Source organism: Arachis ipaensis, chromosome B3, assembly GCF_059453495.1.
Source record: "Arachis ipaensis isolate K30076 ecotype BB chromosome B3, ASM5945349v1, whole genome shotgun sequence".
Lineage (NCBI taxonomy): Eukaryota > Viridiplantae > Streptophyta > Magnoliopsida > Fabales > Fabaceae > Arachis > Arachis ipaensis.
In genome coordinates, this window is record NC_142438.1 from 49365174 (window position 1) to 49379323 (window position 14150).

Sequence of the window (14150 nt, forward strand, 5' to 3'; positions counted from 1 at the left end):
CTCCCCCTCTTCTTCCACTCACACAGGAATCCCTATACTGTGGTATAAAGGATCTCCATTATTATTATTATTTTTCTGTGCCTTCTTCTTTGTCATATGATCAGGAGCAAGGATAAGAACATTCTTGTAGAAGCAGATCCAGAACCTGAAAGGACTCTGAAGAGAAAATTAAGAGAAGCTAAAATACAACAATCCAGAGATAACCTTTCAGAAATTTTCGAACAGGAAAAAGAGATGGCAGCCGAAAATAATAATAATGTAAGGAAGATGCTTGGTGACTTTACTGCACCTAATTCCAATTTACATGGAAGAAGCATCTCCATTCCTGCCATTGGAGTAAACAACTTTGAGCTGAAACCTCAATTAGTTTCTCTGATGCAGCAGAACTGCAAGTTTCATGGACTTCCATCTGAAGATCCTTTTCAGTTCTTAACTGAATTCTTGCAGATATGTGATACTGTTAAGACTAATGGAGTAGATCCTGAAGTCTACAGGCTCATGCTTTTCCCTTTTGCTGTAAGAGACAGAGCTAGATTATGGTTGGATTCTCAACCCAAAGACAGCCTGAACTCTTGGGATAAGCTGGTCACGGCTTTCTTAGCCAAGTACTTTCCTCCTCAAAAGCTGAGCAAGCTTAGAGTTGATGTTCAAACCTTCAGACAGAAAGAAGGTGAATCCCTCTATGAAGCTTGGGAAAGATACAAACAGTTGACCAAAAAGTGTCCTTCTGACATGCTTTCAGAATGGACCATCCTGGATATATTCTATGATGGTTTATCTGAGCTATCAAAGATGTCACTGGACACTTCTGCAGGTGGATCCATTCACCTAAAGAAAACGCCTACAGAAGCTCAAGAACTCATTGACATGGTTGCTAATAACCAGTTCATGTACACTTCTGAAAGGAATCCTGTGAGTAATGGGATGCCTATAAAGAAGGGAGTTCTTGAAGTTGATACTCTGAATGCCATATTGGCTCAGAATAAAATATTGACTCAGCAAGTCAATATGATCTCTCAGAGTCTGCATGGAATGCAAGCTGCATCCAACAGTACTCAAGAGGCTTCTTATGAAGAAGAAGCTTATGATCCTGAGAACCCTGCAATAGCAGAGGTGAATTACTTAGGTGAACCTTATGGAAACACCTATAACTCATCATGGAGAAATCATCCGAATTTCTCATGGAAGGATCAAAAGCCTCAACAAGGCTTTAATAATGGTGGAAGAAACAGGTTTAGCAATAGCAAACCTTTTCAATCATTCACTCAGCAACAGACAGAGAACTCTGAACAAAATACTTCTAATTTAGCAAACTTAGTCTCTGATCTGTCCAAGGCCACTGTAAGTTTCATGAATGAAACAAGGTCTTCCATTAGAAAGTTCGAAGCACAAGTGGGCCAGCTGAGTAAAAGGATCACTGAAATCCCTCCTAGTACTCTCCCAAGCAATACAGAAGAGAATCCAAAAGGAGAGTGCAAGGCCATTGACATAAGCGCCATGGCCGAACCTGTGAGGAGAGGAGAGGACATGAATCCCAAGGAGGAAGACCTCCTGGGACGTCCAGTGATCAATAAGGAGCTTCCCTCTGAGGAACCAAAGGACTCTGAGGCTCATCTAGAGACCATAGAGATTCCATTGAACCTCCTTATGCCCTTCATGAGCTCTGATGAGTATTCCTCTTCTGAAGAGAATGAGGATGTTACTGAAGAGCAAACTGCCAAGTTTCTTGGTGCAATCATGAAGCTGAATGCCAAATTATTTGGCATTGATACTTGGGAAGTTGAACCTCCCTTGTTCATCAACAAACTAAGTGATCTGGATCAACTGACATTGCCTCAGAAGAGACAGGATCCTGGAAAGTTCATAATACCCTGCACCATAGGCACCATGATCTTTAAGGCTCTGTGTGACCTTGGTTCAGGAATAAACCTCATGCCCCTCTCTGTAATAGAGGAACTGGAAATCTATGGGGTGCAAGCTGCTAACATCTCATTAGAGATGGCAGACAGTTCAAGAAAACAGGCTTATGGACAAGTAGAGGACGTGTTAGTAAAGGTTGAAGGCCTTTACATCCCTGCTGATTTCATAGTCCTAGATACTGGAAAGGAAGAGGATGAATCCATCATCCTAGGAAGACCTTTCCTGGCCACAACAAGAGCTGTGATTGATGTTGACAGAGGTGAAATATTCCTTCAATGGAATGAGGACTCCCTTGTGTTTAAAACTCAAGGATCTCCCTCTGCAACCATGGAGAGGAAGCAGAAAAAGCTTCTCTCCAAGCAGAGTCAACCAGAGCCCCCACAGTCAAACTCTAAGTTTGGTGTTGGGAGGCCACATCCAAACTCTAAGTTTGGTGTTGGAGAGTCTCAACAAAGCTCTGCACATCTGTGAGGCTCCATGAGAGCCCACTGTCAAGCTATTGACATTAAAGAAGTGCTTGTTGGGAGGCAACCCAATGTTTATCTAATTCCTATTTTTATTGTTTTTCATGTTTTCTTAGGTTCATGATCATGTGGAGTCACAAAATAAATATAAAAATTGAAAACGGAATCGAAAACAGCAGAAGAAAAATCACACCCTGGAGGAGCATCTGCCTGGCGTTCAAACGCCAGAACAGAGCATGGTTCTGGCGCTGAACGCCCAAAATGGGCAACATCCTGGCGCTGAATGCCCAAAATGGCCACCAACCTGGCGCTGAACGCCCAGAGTTGGGTACAAAGGCATTTTTACATGCCTAATGGGTGCAGGGATGTAAATCCTTGAACACCTCAGGATCTGTGGACCCCACAGGATCCACTCAGGATCTGTGGACCCCACAAGATCTCCACCTACCTCCACTCACTTCTTCTCACCACTCTCTTTCACACAACCCCATAAACACTCTTCCCCAAAAACCCTTCACCAATCACCTCAAACTCTCTTCCCCATCACCTCTTCACCACTCACATCCATCCACTCTTCCCCATAAACCTACCTCATAAACTCCACCTACCTTCAAAATTCAAAACCAATTTCCCACCCAAACCCACCCATATGGCCGAACCTTAACCCCCCCTCCCTTCCCTATATAAAGCCCTCCATTCTTCATCAAATTCACACAACACACCCCTCTACACTCCTCTTGGCCGAAACCACATCTCCCTCTCCCTCTCCATATTTCTTCTTCTTCTTCTATTCTTTTATTTATTGCTCGAGGGCGAGCAATATTCTAAGTTTGGTGTGGTAAAAGCATAAGCTTTTTGTTTTTCCATTACCATTGATGGCATCTAAGACCGGAGAATCCTCTAGAAGAGGGAAAGGGAAGACAAAAGCTTCCACATCCGAGTCATGGGAGATGGAAAGGTTTATCTCCAAAGCCCATCAAGACCACTTCTATGATGTTGTGGCCAAGAAGAAGGTGATCCCTGAGGTCCCTTTTAAACTCAAAAGAAATGAGTATCCGGAGATCCGACATGAAATTCAAAGAAGAGGTTGGGAAGTTCTAACAAATCCCATCCAACAAGTCGGCATCCTAATGGTTCAAGAGTTCTATGCCAATGCATGGATCACCAAGAACCATGATCAAAGTAAGAACCCGGATCCAAAGAACTATGTTACAATGGTTCGGGGGAAATACTTAGATTTTAGTCCGGAAAATGTGAGGTTGCGTTCAACTTGCCATACATGGAAGAGAACGCACGCCCCTACACAAGGAGAGTCAACTTTGATCAAAGGTTGGACCAAGTCCTTATGGACATATGTGTAGAAGGAGCTCAATGGAAGATTGACTCCAAAGGCAAGCCGGTTCAACTAAGAAGATTGGACCTCAAGCCTGTAGCTAGAGGATGGTTGGAGTTCATTCAATGCTCAATCATTCCCACTAGCAACCGGTCTGAAGTTACTATAGACCGGGCCATCATGATCCATAGCATCATGATTGGAGAAGAGGTGGAAGTTCATGAGATTATACCTCAAGAACTCTACAAGGTGGCTGACAAGTCTTCCACTATGGCAAGGTTAGCCTTTCCTCACCTCATTTGCCACCTATGCAATTCAGCTGGGATTGACATAGAGGGAGATATCCTCATTAAAGAGGACAAGCCCATCACCAAGAAAAAGATGGAGCAAGCAAGAGAGCCCAGTCATGGAGCTCAAGAGGCGCAAGAAGCTCATTTCCATGAGATCCCTGAGATGCCTCAAATGCACTTTCCTCCACAAAACTATTGGGAGCAAATCAACACCTCCCTAGGAGAATTGAGTTCCAATATGGGACAACTAAGGGTGGAACATCAAGAGCACTCCATCATGCTTCATGAAATAAGAGAAGATCAAAAAGCAATGAGGGAGGAGCAACAAAGACAAGGAAGAGACATAGAAGAGCTCAAGGACATCATTGGTTCCTCAAGAAGGAAACGCCACCATCACTAAGGTGGATTCATTCCTTGTTCTTCTTTCTTCTGTTTTTCGTTTTCTATGTTATGTGCTTATCTATGTTTGTGTCTTCATTACATGATCATTAGTAGTAGTAACTATGTCTTAAGGTTATGAATGTCCTATGAATCCATCACCTCTCTTAAATAGAAAAATGTTTTAATTCAAAAGAACAAGAAGTACATGAGTTTCAAATTTATCCTTGAACTTAGCTAAATTATATTGATGTGGTGACAATGCTTCTTATTTTCTGAATGAATGCTTGAACAGTGCATATGTCTTTTGAAGTTGTTGTTTAAGAATGTTAAATATGTTGGCTCTTGAAAGAATGATGACTAGGAGACATGTTATTTGATAATCTGAAAAATCATAAAAATGATTCTTGAAGCAAGAAAAAGCAGCAAAGAACAAAGCTTGCAGAAAAAAAAAAAAGGGGCGAAAAAAATAATAGAAAAAAAAATAGAAAGAAAAAGAAAAAGCAAGCAGAAAAAGCCAATAACCCTTAAAACCAAAAGGCAAGGGCAAATAAAAAGGATCCCAAGGCTTTGAGCATCAGTGGATAGGAGGGCCTAAAGGAATAAAATCCTGGTCTAAGCGGCTAAACCAAGCTGTCCCTAACCATGTGCTTGTGGCGTGAAGGTGTCAAGTGAAAACTTGAGACTGAGCGGTTAAAGTCAAGGTCCAAAGCAAAAAAAGAGTGTGCTTAAGAACCCTGGACACCTCTAATTGGGGACTCTAGCAAAGCTGAGTCACAATCTGAAAAGGTTCACCCAATTATATGTCTGTGGCATTTATGTATCCGGTGGTAATACTGGAAAACAAAGTGCTTAGGGCCACGGCCAAGACTCATAAAGAAGCTGTGTTCAAGAATCATCATACTGAACTAGGAAAGTCAATAACACTATTCGAAATCTGAAGTTCCTATAGATGCCAATCATTCTGAACCTCAATGGATAAAGTGAGATGCCAAAACTATTCAAGAGGCAAAAAGCTATAAGTCCCGCTCACATGATTGGAGCTATGTTTCATTGATAGTTTGGAATTTATAGTATATTCTCTTCTTTTTATCCTATTTGATTTTTAGTTGCTTGGGGACAAGCAACAATTTAAGTTTGGTGTTGTGATGAGCGGATAATTTATACGCTTTTTGGCATTGTTTTTAGTATGTTTTTAGTAGGATCTAGTTAGTTTTAGGGATGTTTTCATTAGTTTTTATGTTAAATTCACATTTTTGGACTTTACTATGAGTTTGTGTGTTTTTCTGTGATTTCAGGTATTTTCTGGCTGAAATTGAGGGACTTGAGCAGAAATCAAATTCAAAGGATGAAGAAGGACTGCTGATGCTGTTGGATTCTGACCTCCCTGCACTCAAAGTGGATTTTCTGGGGCTACAGAACTCGAAATGGCGTGCTTCCAATTTCGTTGGAAAGTAGACATCTAGGGCTTTCCAGCAATATATAATAGTCCATACTTTGGCCGAAAATAGACGACGTAAACTGGCGTTCAACGCCAGCTTTCTACCCAAATCTGGCGTCCAGCGCCAGAAAAGGATCCAAAACCAGAGTTGAACGCCCAAACTGGCACAAATACTGGCGTTCAACTCCACAAATGGCCTCTGCACGTGCCACACTCAAGCTCAGCCCAAACACACACCAAGTGGGCCCCGGAAGTGGATTTATGCATCAATTACTTACTCATGTAAACCCTAGTGACTAGTTTATTATAAATAGGACCTTTTACTATTGTATTAGGCATCTTTGATCAGCTTTTGATCTTTGATCAGTTGTATGCTATCTTAGATCACAATAGGGGGCTGGCCATCTCGGCCATGCCTGGACCTTCACTTATGTATTTTTAACGGTAGAGTTTCTACACTCCATAGATTAAGGTGTGGAGCTCTGCTGTTCCTCAAAGATTAATGCAAAGTACTACTGTTTTCTATTCAATTCTTCTTATTTCTCTTCTAAGATATCCATTCGCACCCAAGAACGTGATGAAGGTGATGATTATGTGTGACGCTCATCATCCTTCTCCCTTATGAACGCGTGCCTGACAAACACTTCCGTTCTACATGAAATAAGCTAGAATGAATATCTCTTAGATCTCCTAACCAGAATCTTCGTGGCATAAGCTAGAATGATGGCGGCATTCAAGAGAATCCGGAAAGTCTAAACCTTGTCTGTGGTATTCCGAGTAGGATTCAATGATTGAATGACTGTGACGAGCTTCAAACTCGCGATTGTTGGGCGTTAGTGACAGACGCAAAAGGAGGGTGAATCCTATTCCAGCATGATCGGGAACCGACAGATGAATAACCGTGTCGTGACAGGGTGCGTGAGCATATTATTCACTGAGAGGAGGGGATGTAGCCACTGACAACGGTGATGCCCTTGCATAAAGCCAGCCATGGAAAGGAATGAGACTGATTGGATGAAGATAGCAGGAAAGCAGAGGTTCAGAGGAACGAAAAGCATCTCCATTCGCTTATCTGAAATTCCTACCAATGATTTACATAAGTATCTCTATCCCTATTTTATTATATAATATTCAAAAACACCATTATCACTTTATATCTGCCTGACTGAGATTTACAAGGTGACCATAGCTTGCTTCATACCAACAATCTCCGTGGGATTCGACCCTTACTCACGTAAGGTATTACTTGGACGACCCAGTGCACTTGCTGGTTAGTTGTATCGAAGTTGTGAACCATGGTATTGGCACCATGTTCTTGGCGCCATTGCCAGGGAAAGAAAGAGCCATGAATTTTACATAATTAAAGTGTAATCACGATTACGCGTACCAAGTTGCTCACGTTGTCAGGGATTGTTCGAGCCTGGACATCACAATTTCGTGCACCAGTTAGATATAAAAGGCAAAAGATTCACCCTTTAAGGGAATCTTCTCTCTTCCGCTCGTTTCACTTTTCAAAACCCTTGTTTTCTCTGTAAGTCATGAGCCACTAAACCTCCTTGGTTAAGGTTAAGAGATCTATTTATTTCTATGGATTAAGACTTTTGCTTTTCTATTTTAATTAATATACTGATTCAGTTTCAAGGATTACTTTCGTTCTTTATTTTATGAATCTAGGTGGAACGAGAGTATGACTCTTATTCTTGATGCGTTCTTTTGACGCTTGGAAGAGGTCCCTCACCCGAACACAGCTTGAAAGTAAATTTCTCCTAAATTGCTAATTACTTGAACTAATCTGGATACATGACATATAATCTGTTTAACTTTGCATAATTAGGATTTTTGTGCCCATAAACTAAATTTGAAATTAACCCTCTAGTCGGAATCAAGTGACGAAGAGATTGGCGGTTGATGAAGGTTAGAGGAGACTAAATCACTAAGAGATTAGGGTTTAGTCAATTACAGTTTGCTATGAAATGAATCTTACATGATTAAAATAGTTGGTAAGAAAGCTCAATCCGAAAAGGTAAACATCTCCGATACCTTAACTATTTTCTCTTATTGATTTCTCACCCATTCTCTTGTTTGTTTTCTTTACTCGTGAATCACTATTTAATGCTATTTTAAATTACCAAACCAACTTTTCTGTTTGCCTAACTAAACCAATCAGTCGACCATTGTTGCTCAATCCATCAGTTCTCGTAGGATAGACCCTTACTCATCTGAGGTATTACTTGGACGACCCGGTGCACTTGCCGATTTAGTTGTGGATATTCTCAAACTCCGCACCAAGTTTTTGGTACCGTTGTTGGGGACTGATGGTGATTGACAACTACCAGTTACCTGATTGCTTAGACTAGGTATAATTTTTCTTAGTTTTATTTGCTTGTTTCCTTTTCTTTAAATTTTTGAATTAGACTTTGTTTATTTTTCCCTTAATTTCTGATTTTAAGTTTGGTGTCCCCATAGTAATTTTTCTTTTTAAATTTTTGAAAATATTAGTGTTCTTCCTTGTTTAATTTTTGAATTAGTAGTTTATTCTTCTTAATTATTTTCGAAACTTTTAGGTCTATTTCTTGTTTTATTTTATTTTATTTCTTTTTACATAGGATACCTCACAGGGAGCTCTCTACACTCTGATGTAGAGATTCCCATTTTTCTTTGTTTTCTATTTGTTTATGAGCAGGAACAGGTATAAAGAACCTCTTCTTGATTTTGATCCTAAACCTAAAAGAACCTTGAGGCGGCGTCTACAACAAGCTAGAGCTTACAGAGCTGGTGAGAATCTCAGGAATACTTTTGAGAAGGAAGCCATGGATCCCAACAATCCCAATAATGCTGTTAATGTTAATGGTGGAAATCCAAATGGTAATGAGCAAGCAAGTAGGAAGCTGAGCTCTTACACTGCCCCCACTCCTGACTTTTATAGACGCAGTATTGCCATACCTCCTATTGGTGTAAATAATTTTGAGCTGAGCCACAATTAAACACTCTAGTGCAGCAAACTGCCAATTTCATGGGCTCCCATTAGAAGATCCAAATCTATTCATCTCCAACTTCCTATAGATCTGTGACACTATGAAGATTAATGGAGTGAATCCTGAATTCTATAAGCTCATGCTCTTCCCATTTATTGTGAGGGACAAAGCAAAGCAGTGGCTAAAAACTCAGCCCAATGAGAGCTTGGGCTTTTGGGACAAGGTGGTTAATAGATTTCTAATCAAATTCTTCCTACCCCAGAAGGTGACGAAGCTAAAAGTGGATGTTTAGACTTTTAAGCAGAGAGATGGTGAGTTTCTCTATGAAGGCTGGGAAAGATACAAGAAAATGATCAGAAAGTGTCCCCCATATATGTTTTCAGACTGGACCAAGCTACAGATTTTCTATGATGGCCTCTTTGAGATGGCAAAAATGTCTCTGGACAGTTCCGCAGGAGGTTTCTTGCACATGAAGAAGACGCCTGAAGAGGCTAATAAGCTTATTGAGATGGTTGCTAACAACCAATATCTGTACTCTTCTGAGAGGAATCCTATGAATCCTGTGAAGAAAGAAGTTATGGAGGTGGACACCCTGGATGCTATTTTGGGTCAGAACAAGATCATGTCATAACAAATCAGTATGATTACTCAACACTTGAGTAGGATGCAAGTCTCAGTTGTTAATACTCAAGATGCATCTTATGACATGAGTGGAGGTTTCAACCAAGAGGAGAACTATGTTTATGCTCAACCCACCCCCGAGCAAGTTAATTATATGGGAAATTCCTCCAGAAATCTCAATAACGATCCTTATTAGAACACATTCAATCAGGGATAGAGGAATCACCCTAATTTTGGGTGGACAGAGCAATTCCAGAAGCCTCAACCGAATTTCAACAACAACTCTCAAGGCGGTTTCAATTTAAACAAGTTTAATAATTTCAACAACCGCCAAATCAAGCCTTTCAACTACAGTAGGGGTCCACTCAGTCTCAGAGTAACTCTGACTTGGCCTCTGTAGTTGCTGAGCTCTCCAAGAGTACTCATAGTTTTATGAAGGAGAGTAGAGCTTCACTTAAAAACTTGGAGATGCAAGTAAGACAATTGAGTAAGAGGATACATGAGAGACCTCCTAACACTCTTCCCAGTGACACAGTGACTAACCTAAGAGAAGAGTGTAAAGCCCTCACAATGGCTAATGAATCCATACTGAAGAAGGAGGTGCAAGTTGCTAAGGGATCAGAGGAGAAAGAAGCTCCAGAAAAGGCTGAGGTTATACTGTCATACGGCCCACCAAGGTTACCTATATAAGAGCCTAAAGTTTTGTATCCTCAAGAGCTCTAAGAAGAGATCAAGGGCGAGCAGCTCTCGTAATTCTTGGAAGTCTTTAAAAAGTTACAGATAAACATCCCTTTTGCTGAGATTCTGGAGAAAATACCTCCCTATGCTGCATTCATAAAAGGCTTACTCTCTGAGAAGAAGGCCTTAAAGGGAGATGAAACAGTAGTCCTGACCAAGGAATATAGTGCACTCATTCAGAGCAAGCTACCAAAGAAGATGCCAGATCCAGGGAGCTTTCAAATTCCTTGTACTATTGGGAAAGTCACCTTTGACAAATTCAAAAGGCACTGGTCTGTGATGAAGAAGCTACAAATTCAAAAGGCACAACCTACAAGGATAGCATTATAAATGGCTGATAAATCTCTGAGGCAGGCGCATGGGCTAGTGGAGAATGTCTTAGTCAAGGTTGGAGAGTTTTTCCTCCTGACAGATTTTGTGATACTAGATATGGGAGAGGATGTAAATGACTCCATCATTCTAAGAAAACCATTCCTGGCCATTGGAAGAGCTCTGATTGATGTTGAGAGAGAAGAATTAGTTCTGAAGATGTATGAGGACTACTTGGTATTCAAGGTTTTTAAACCTTTACCACTCTCTGGAGAAGGAGGTACCTGTATACAGAATTCATTGCTTAAGCCTCCTCTTTTGGTGGGAATCAATACAATTCCTCCTGACATCAAACTTAAGTTTGGTGTTGGGCATCCATAACCCACTAAGAAGGGCGGAGGTCCTAAGAAAAATGTACCCAAGGGTTGGAGGAACAAGAAGATTCCCACTAAAGACTTCTCACCCGGGATGAAAGTGGTGTTCACTAGAAGTCCAGTCATACCTCATACAGTGAACAAGATCTTGTCTGTTGAGCATATTGAGTTGATACATGATAGCATAGGAAAGAAGTTCACAGTGAAGGATGAGGACCTAAGCCCCTATGACCCTCCTCCTTAGAGGAGCTGACCGTCAAGCTAGTGACGGTAAAGAAGCAGTTGTTGGGAGGCAACCCAACCAAGAGTATCCTTTAGTTTTTCTTTCAATTAAAGTTTTATTAAATTTTCATTATTTTTCATAGTTTTTTCTTAGGTTAATTTTGTTTGTGATCATGCACAGTGCTTAGAATAGGGACAGGAGGACTCAGAAGGAAAAACAGAACACCCCAGAGCAAGGTTGATTCGAAGTGCTTGGGCGTTAAACGCCAGCTGGGCATTTAGCGCCACACATGACTCGTCCCAAAGAAAAAAGTTCCATTATTAGCGCTAAACGTTGAGCCTGCCATTTAGCACCAGGCACATCAGTTTCGAATGTGAAGGAGGGAGTTTAACCAATGGTTAAATTCCCAAACTCTTGACCCACTTTGACCATTCAACCACATCCTTTCTCTTTCCCCCTTACCCACTATTCCATCCACATTCATCTACCCCTATTCCCAAAATCACTTCTCATAAACCTATCAAACCCCATTAATCCTCCAACTCACCCCCACTCCACCCAATCACCACTCATCAATCCCATTAATCTCTCTTCCTCATTAATCAAATTCAAATTTCATTTTCCTCCCACCCTAACCCACCCTATAAATACCCCCTCTATAAATACCCCCTTCCTCACCTCTTACCCCCACACCCCCAACTACCCTCTTCCATCCTACTATCTTCCTCTTTTAATATACTATCTTTTTCCCCTTTTCTTTTTCCCCCACTAAACCGTTGCCCCCATCCTTCCACTATTCTTTCTCTTTTACCTCCCTATTACTATACCCTTTTTTCTATCTTTTTTTCTATTTTATCTTTTACTTTCCTCGGAGATGAGCAAAATTTTTAAGTTTGGTGTTGGGTGCTCCGCTTTCTCCTCATTTTTACTATCCCTATGGTGCCCAAAACCGGTGAATCCTTTTCAAGGAAGAGGAAACAGAAGGTGCCCGCCTCCGGTCTTTATGATTTCACCTGATTTTTCTCCAAGACTCAGGAGGATCACTTCTATGAGATAGTAAGCAAAAAAAAAGTGTTCCCTGAGGTCCGCTTTGATATTTAGCCGGAGGAGTACCCAGAGATCCGGGAATAGATTTTGAGAATGGGTTGGAAAGTTCTAACCAACCCCGTGACTGACGTGGGCGTGCTTATGGTCAGGGAGTTCTACGCGAACGCTTGGGTGACCTACAAGCATGCCACTAGCATTAACCCGGATCCGAAGAACTAGCGCACCATAGTCCGAGGGGCGATTATGGAGTTCAGTCCGGAGAGGGTGAGGGAGATACTTCACCTGCCACCATCCCGAGATGACCCTCACTCTTACACGCAGAGGGTCAACACTGACCAGAGACTGAACCAGGTCCTTGCTGATATTTGCCTCTCCAGATCACAGTGGAGGAGGGATGCCAAAGGTCAGCTGTACCAGTTGGGCAGGCACGATCTGAGGCCAGTTGCTTGGGGTGGTTGGAGTTTATTCAGCACTCCATCATACCTACGAGTAACCGAGAGCTGTGATGATTCATTGTATTAAGCTCTGTAATGAGGTGGAGGTTCACCACGTGATTCCTCAAGAGTTGTATTGCATAGCCGAGAAAGCCTCCACCTCTACAAGATTAGCCTTATCTTACCTTATCTTTCGCCTGTGTGCTGAGGCCTGGGTCTGCATTAACGATGATATCCCTATTGACATTGACCGACCTATCACTAGGAGGGATATGGAGTATGCTAGGGAGCATGGGCATGCACCACAGGAGCCAATTCCTCCTCCTCAGCAGGAGCTTCCGAAGATGCTTGAGGGATTCTATTTCCCTCCCCGTGACTATTGGGACCAGTTGACCTCATCCATTAGGGGGCTGACATCATCTATTGATTAGCTGAAGATTGAGCATCAGGACCACTCAGCCCTTCTCCATCAGCTAGTGGAGGAACAGCTGAGGCAGAAGCGCGACTTAAATGAGCTGAAGCACCAAAGAGGATTCCCAAGAGGGAGCAGCAGCCACCATGACTGAGGTGGTTGAGTTTCATTATCTCTTGCTTTATCTATTTTTCTGTTTTTTAGTATTTTATCTTATTTCTTATTTTCGGTTTGAAGCTATTGCATGATCACTAGTAGTATTTTGTTGCTCTCTAGTTTAGCTCTTTATTTTGTTATTCTATGTTTATTTTGAAAGATGTCTCATGTATTACTCATTAAGCTTGGAAAAATCAAAAGAAAAAGAAAAGAAGTAGCAAAATACATGAGGCTTGAGTTATATATTATGAGTTTTTCTAGTTACTTTGATATGGTGGCACTATCTTTAATTCTGAATGTATGAATAAACAAGACATATTTGATATTGAAGTCAAGAGTGTTGGTTCTTGAGGTACAGGAACCTAGAGAAATATTATGGAGTCTCTAAATTAAGTGAGACATTGATCTTTGAAGCAAAACTTGGTGCACGAAATTGTGATCTCCAGGCTCGAACAAATCCTGGTAATGGCTCCAGAGCTTGGTGCTCTGATCTTAATTCATAATTGTCACAACTTCGATACAACTAACCAGCAAGTGCACTGGGTCATCCAAGTAATACCTTACGTGAGTAATGGTCGAATCCCACGGAGATTGTTGGTATGAAGCAAGCTATGGTCACCTTGTAAATCTCAGTCAGGCGGATATAAAATAATCATGGAGTTTTCGAATATTATATAATAAGATAGGGATAGAGGTACTTATGTAAATCATTGGTAGGAATTTCAGATAAGCGAATGGAGATACTTTTCGTTCCTCTGAACCTCTGCTTTCCTGCTATCTTCATCCAATCAGTCTTACTCCTTTCCATGGCTGGCTTTATGCAAGGGCATCACCGTTGTCAGTGGCTACATCCCCTCCTCTCAGTGAATAATATGCTCACGCACCCTGTCACGGCACGGCTATTCATCTGTCGGTTCCCGATCATGCTGGAATAGGATTCACCCTCCTTTTGCGTCTGTCACTAACGCCCAACACTCGCGAGTTTGAAGCTCGTCACAGTCATTCAATCATTGAATCCTACTCAGAATACCACAG

General features: G+C 41.5%; 1 non-coding gene across 1 annotated transcript; it reads right to left on the reverse strand.

Moving 5' to 3' along the window:
• Nucleotides 1-630: 630 nt before the first annotated feature.
• LOC148570574 (small nucleolar RNA R71) lies at nucleotides 631-738 on the reverse strand. The gene has a single exon (XR_015907929.1). It is a non-coding gene; the product is annotated as a small nucleolar RNA R71 (small nucleolar RNA).
• Between the last annotated feature and the right edge of the window lie 13412 nt (nucleotides 739-14150).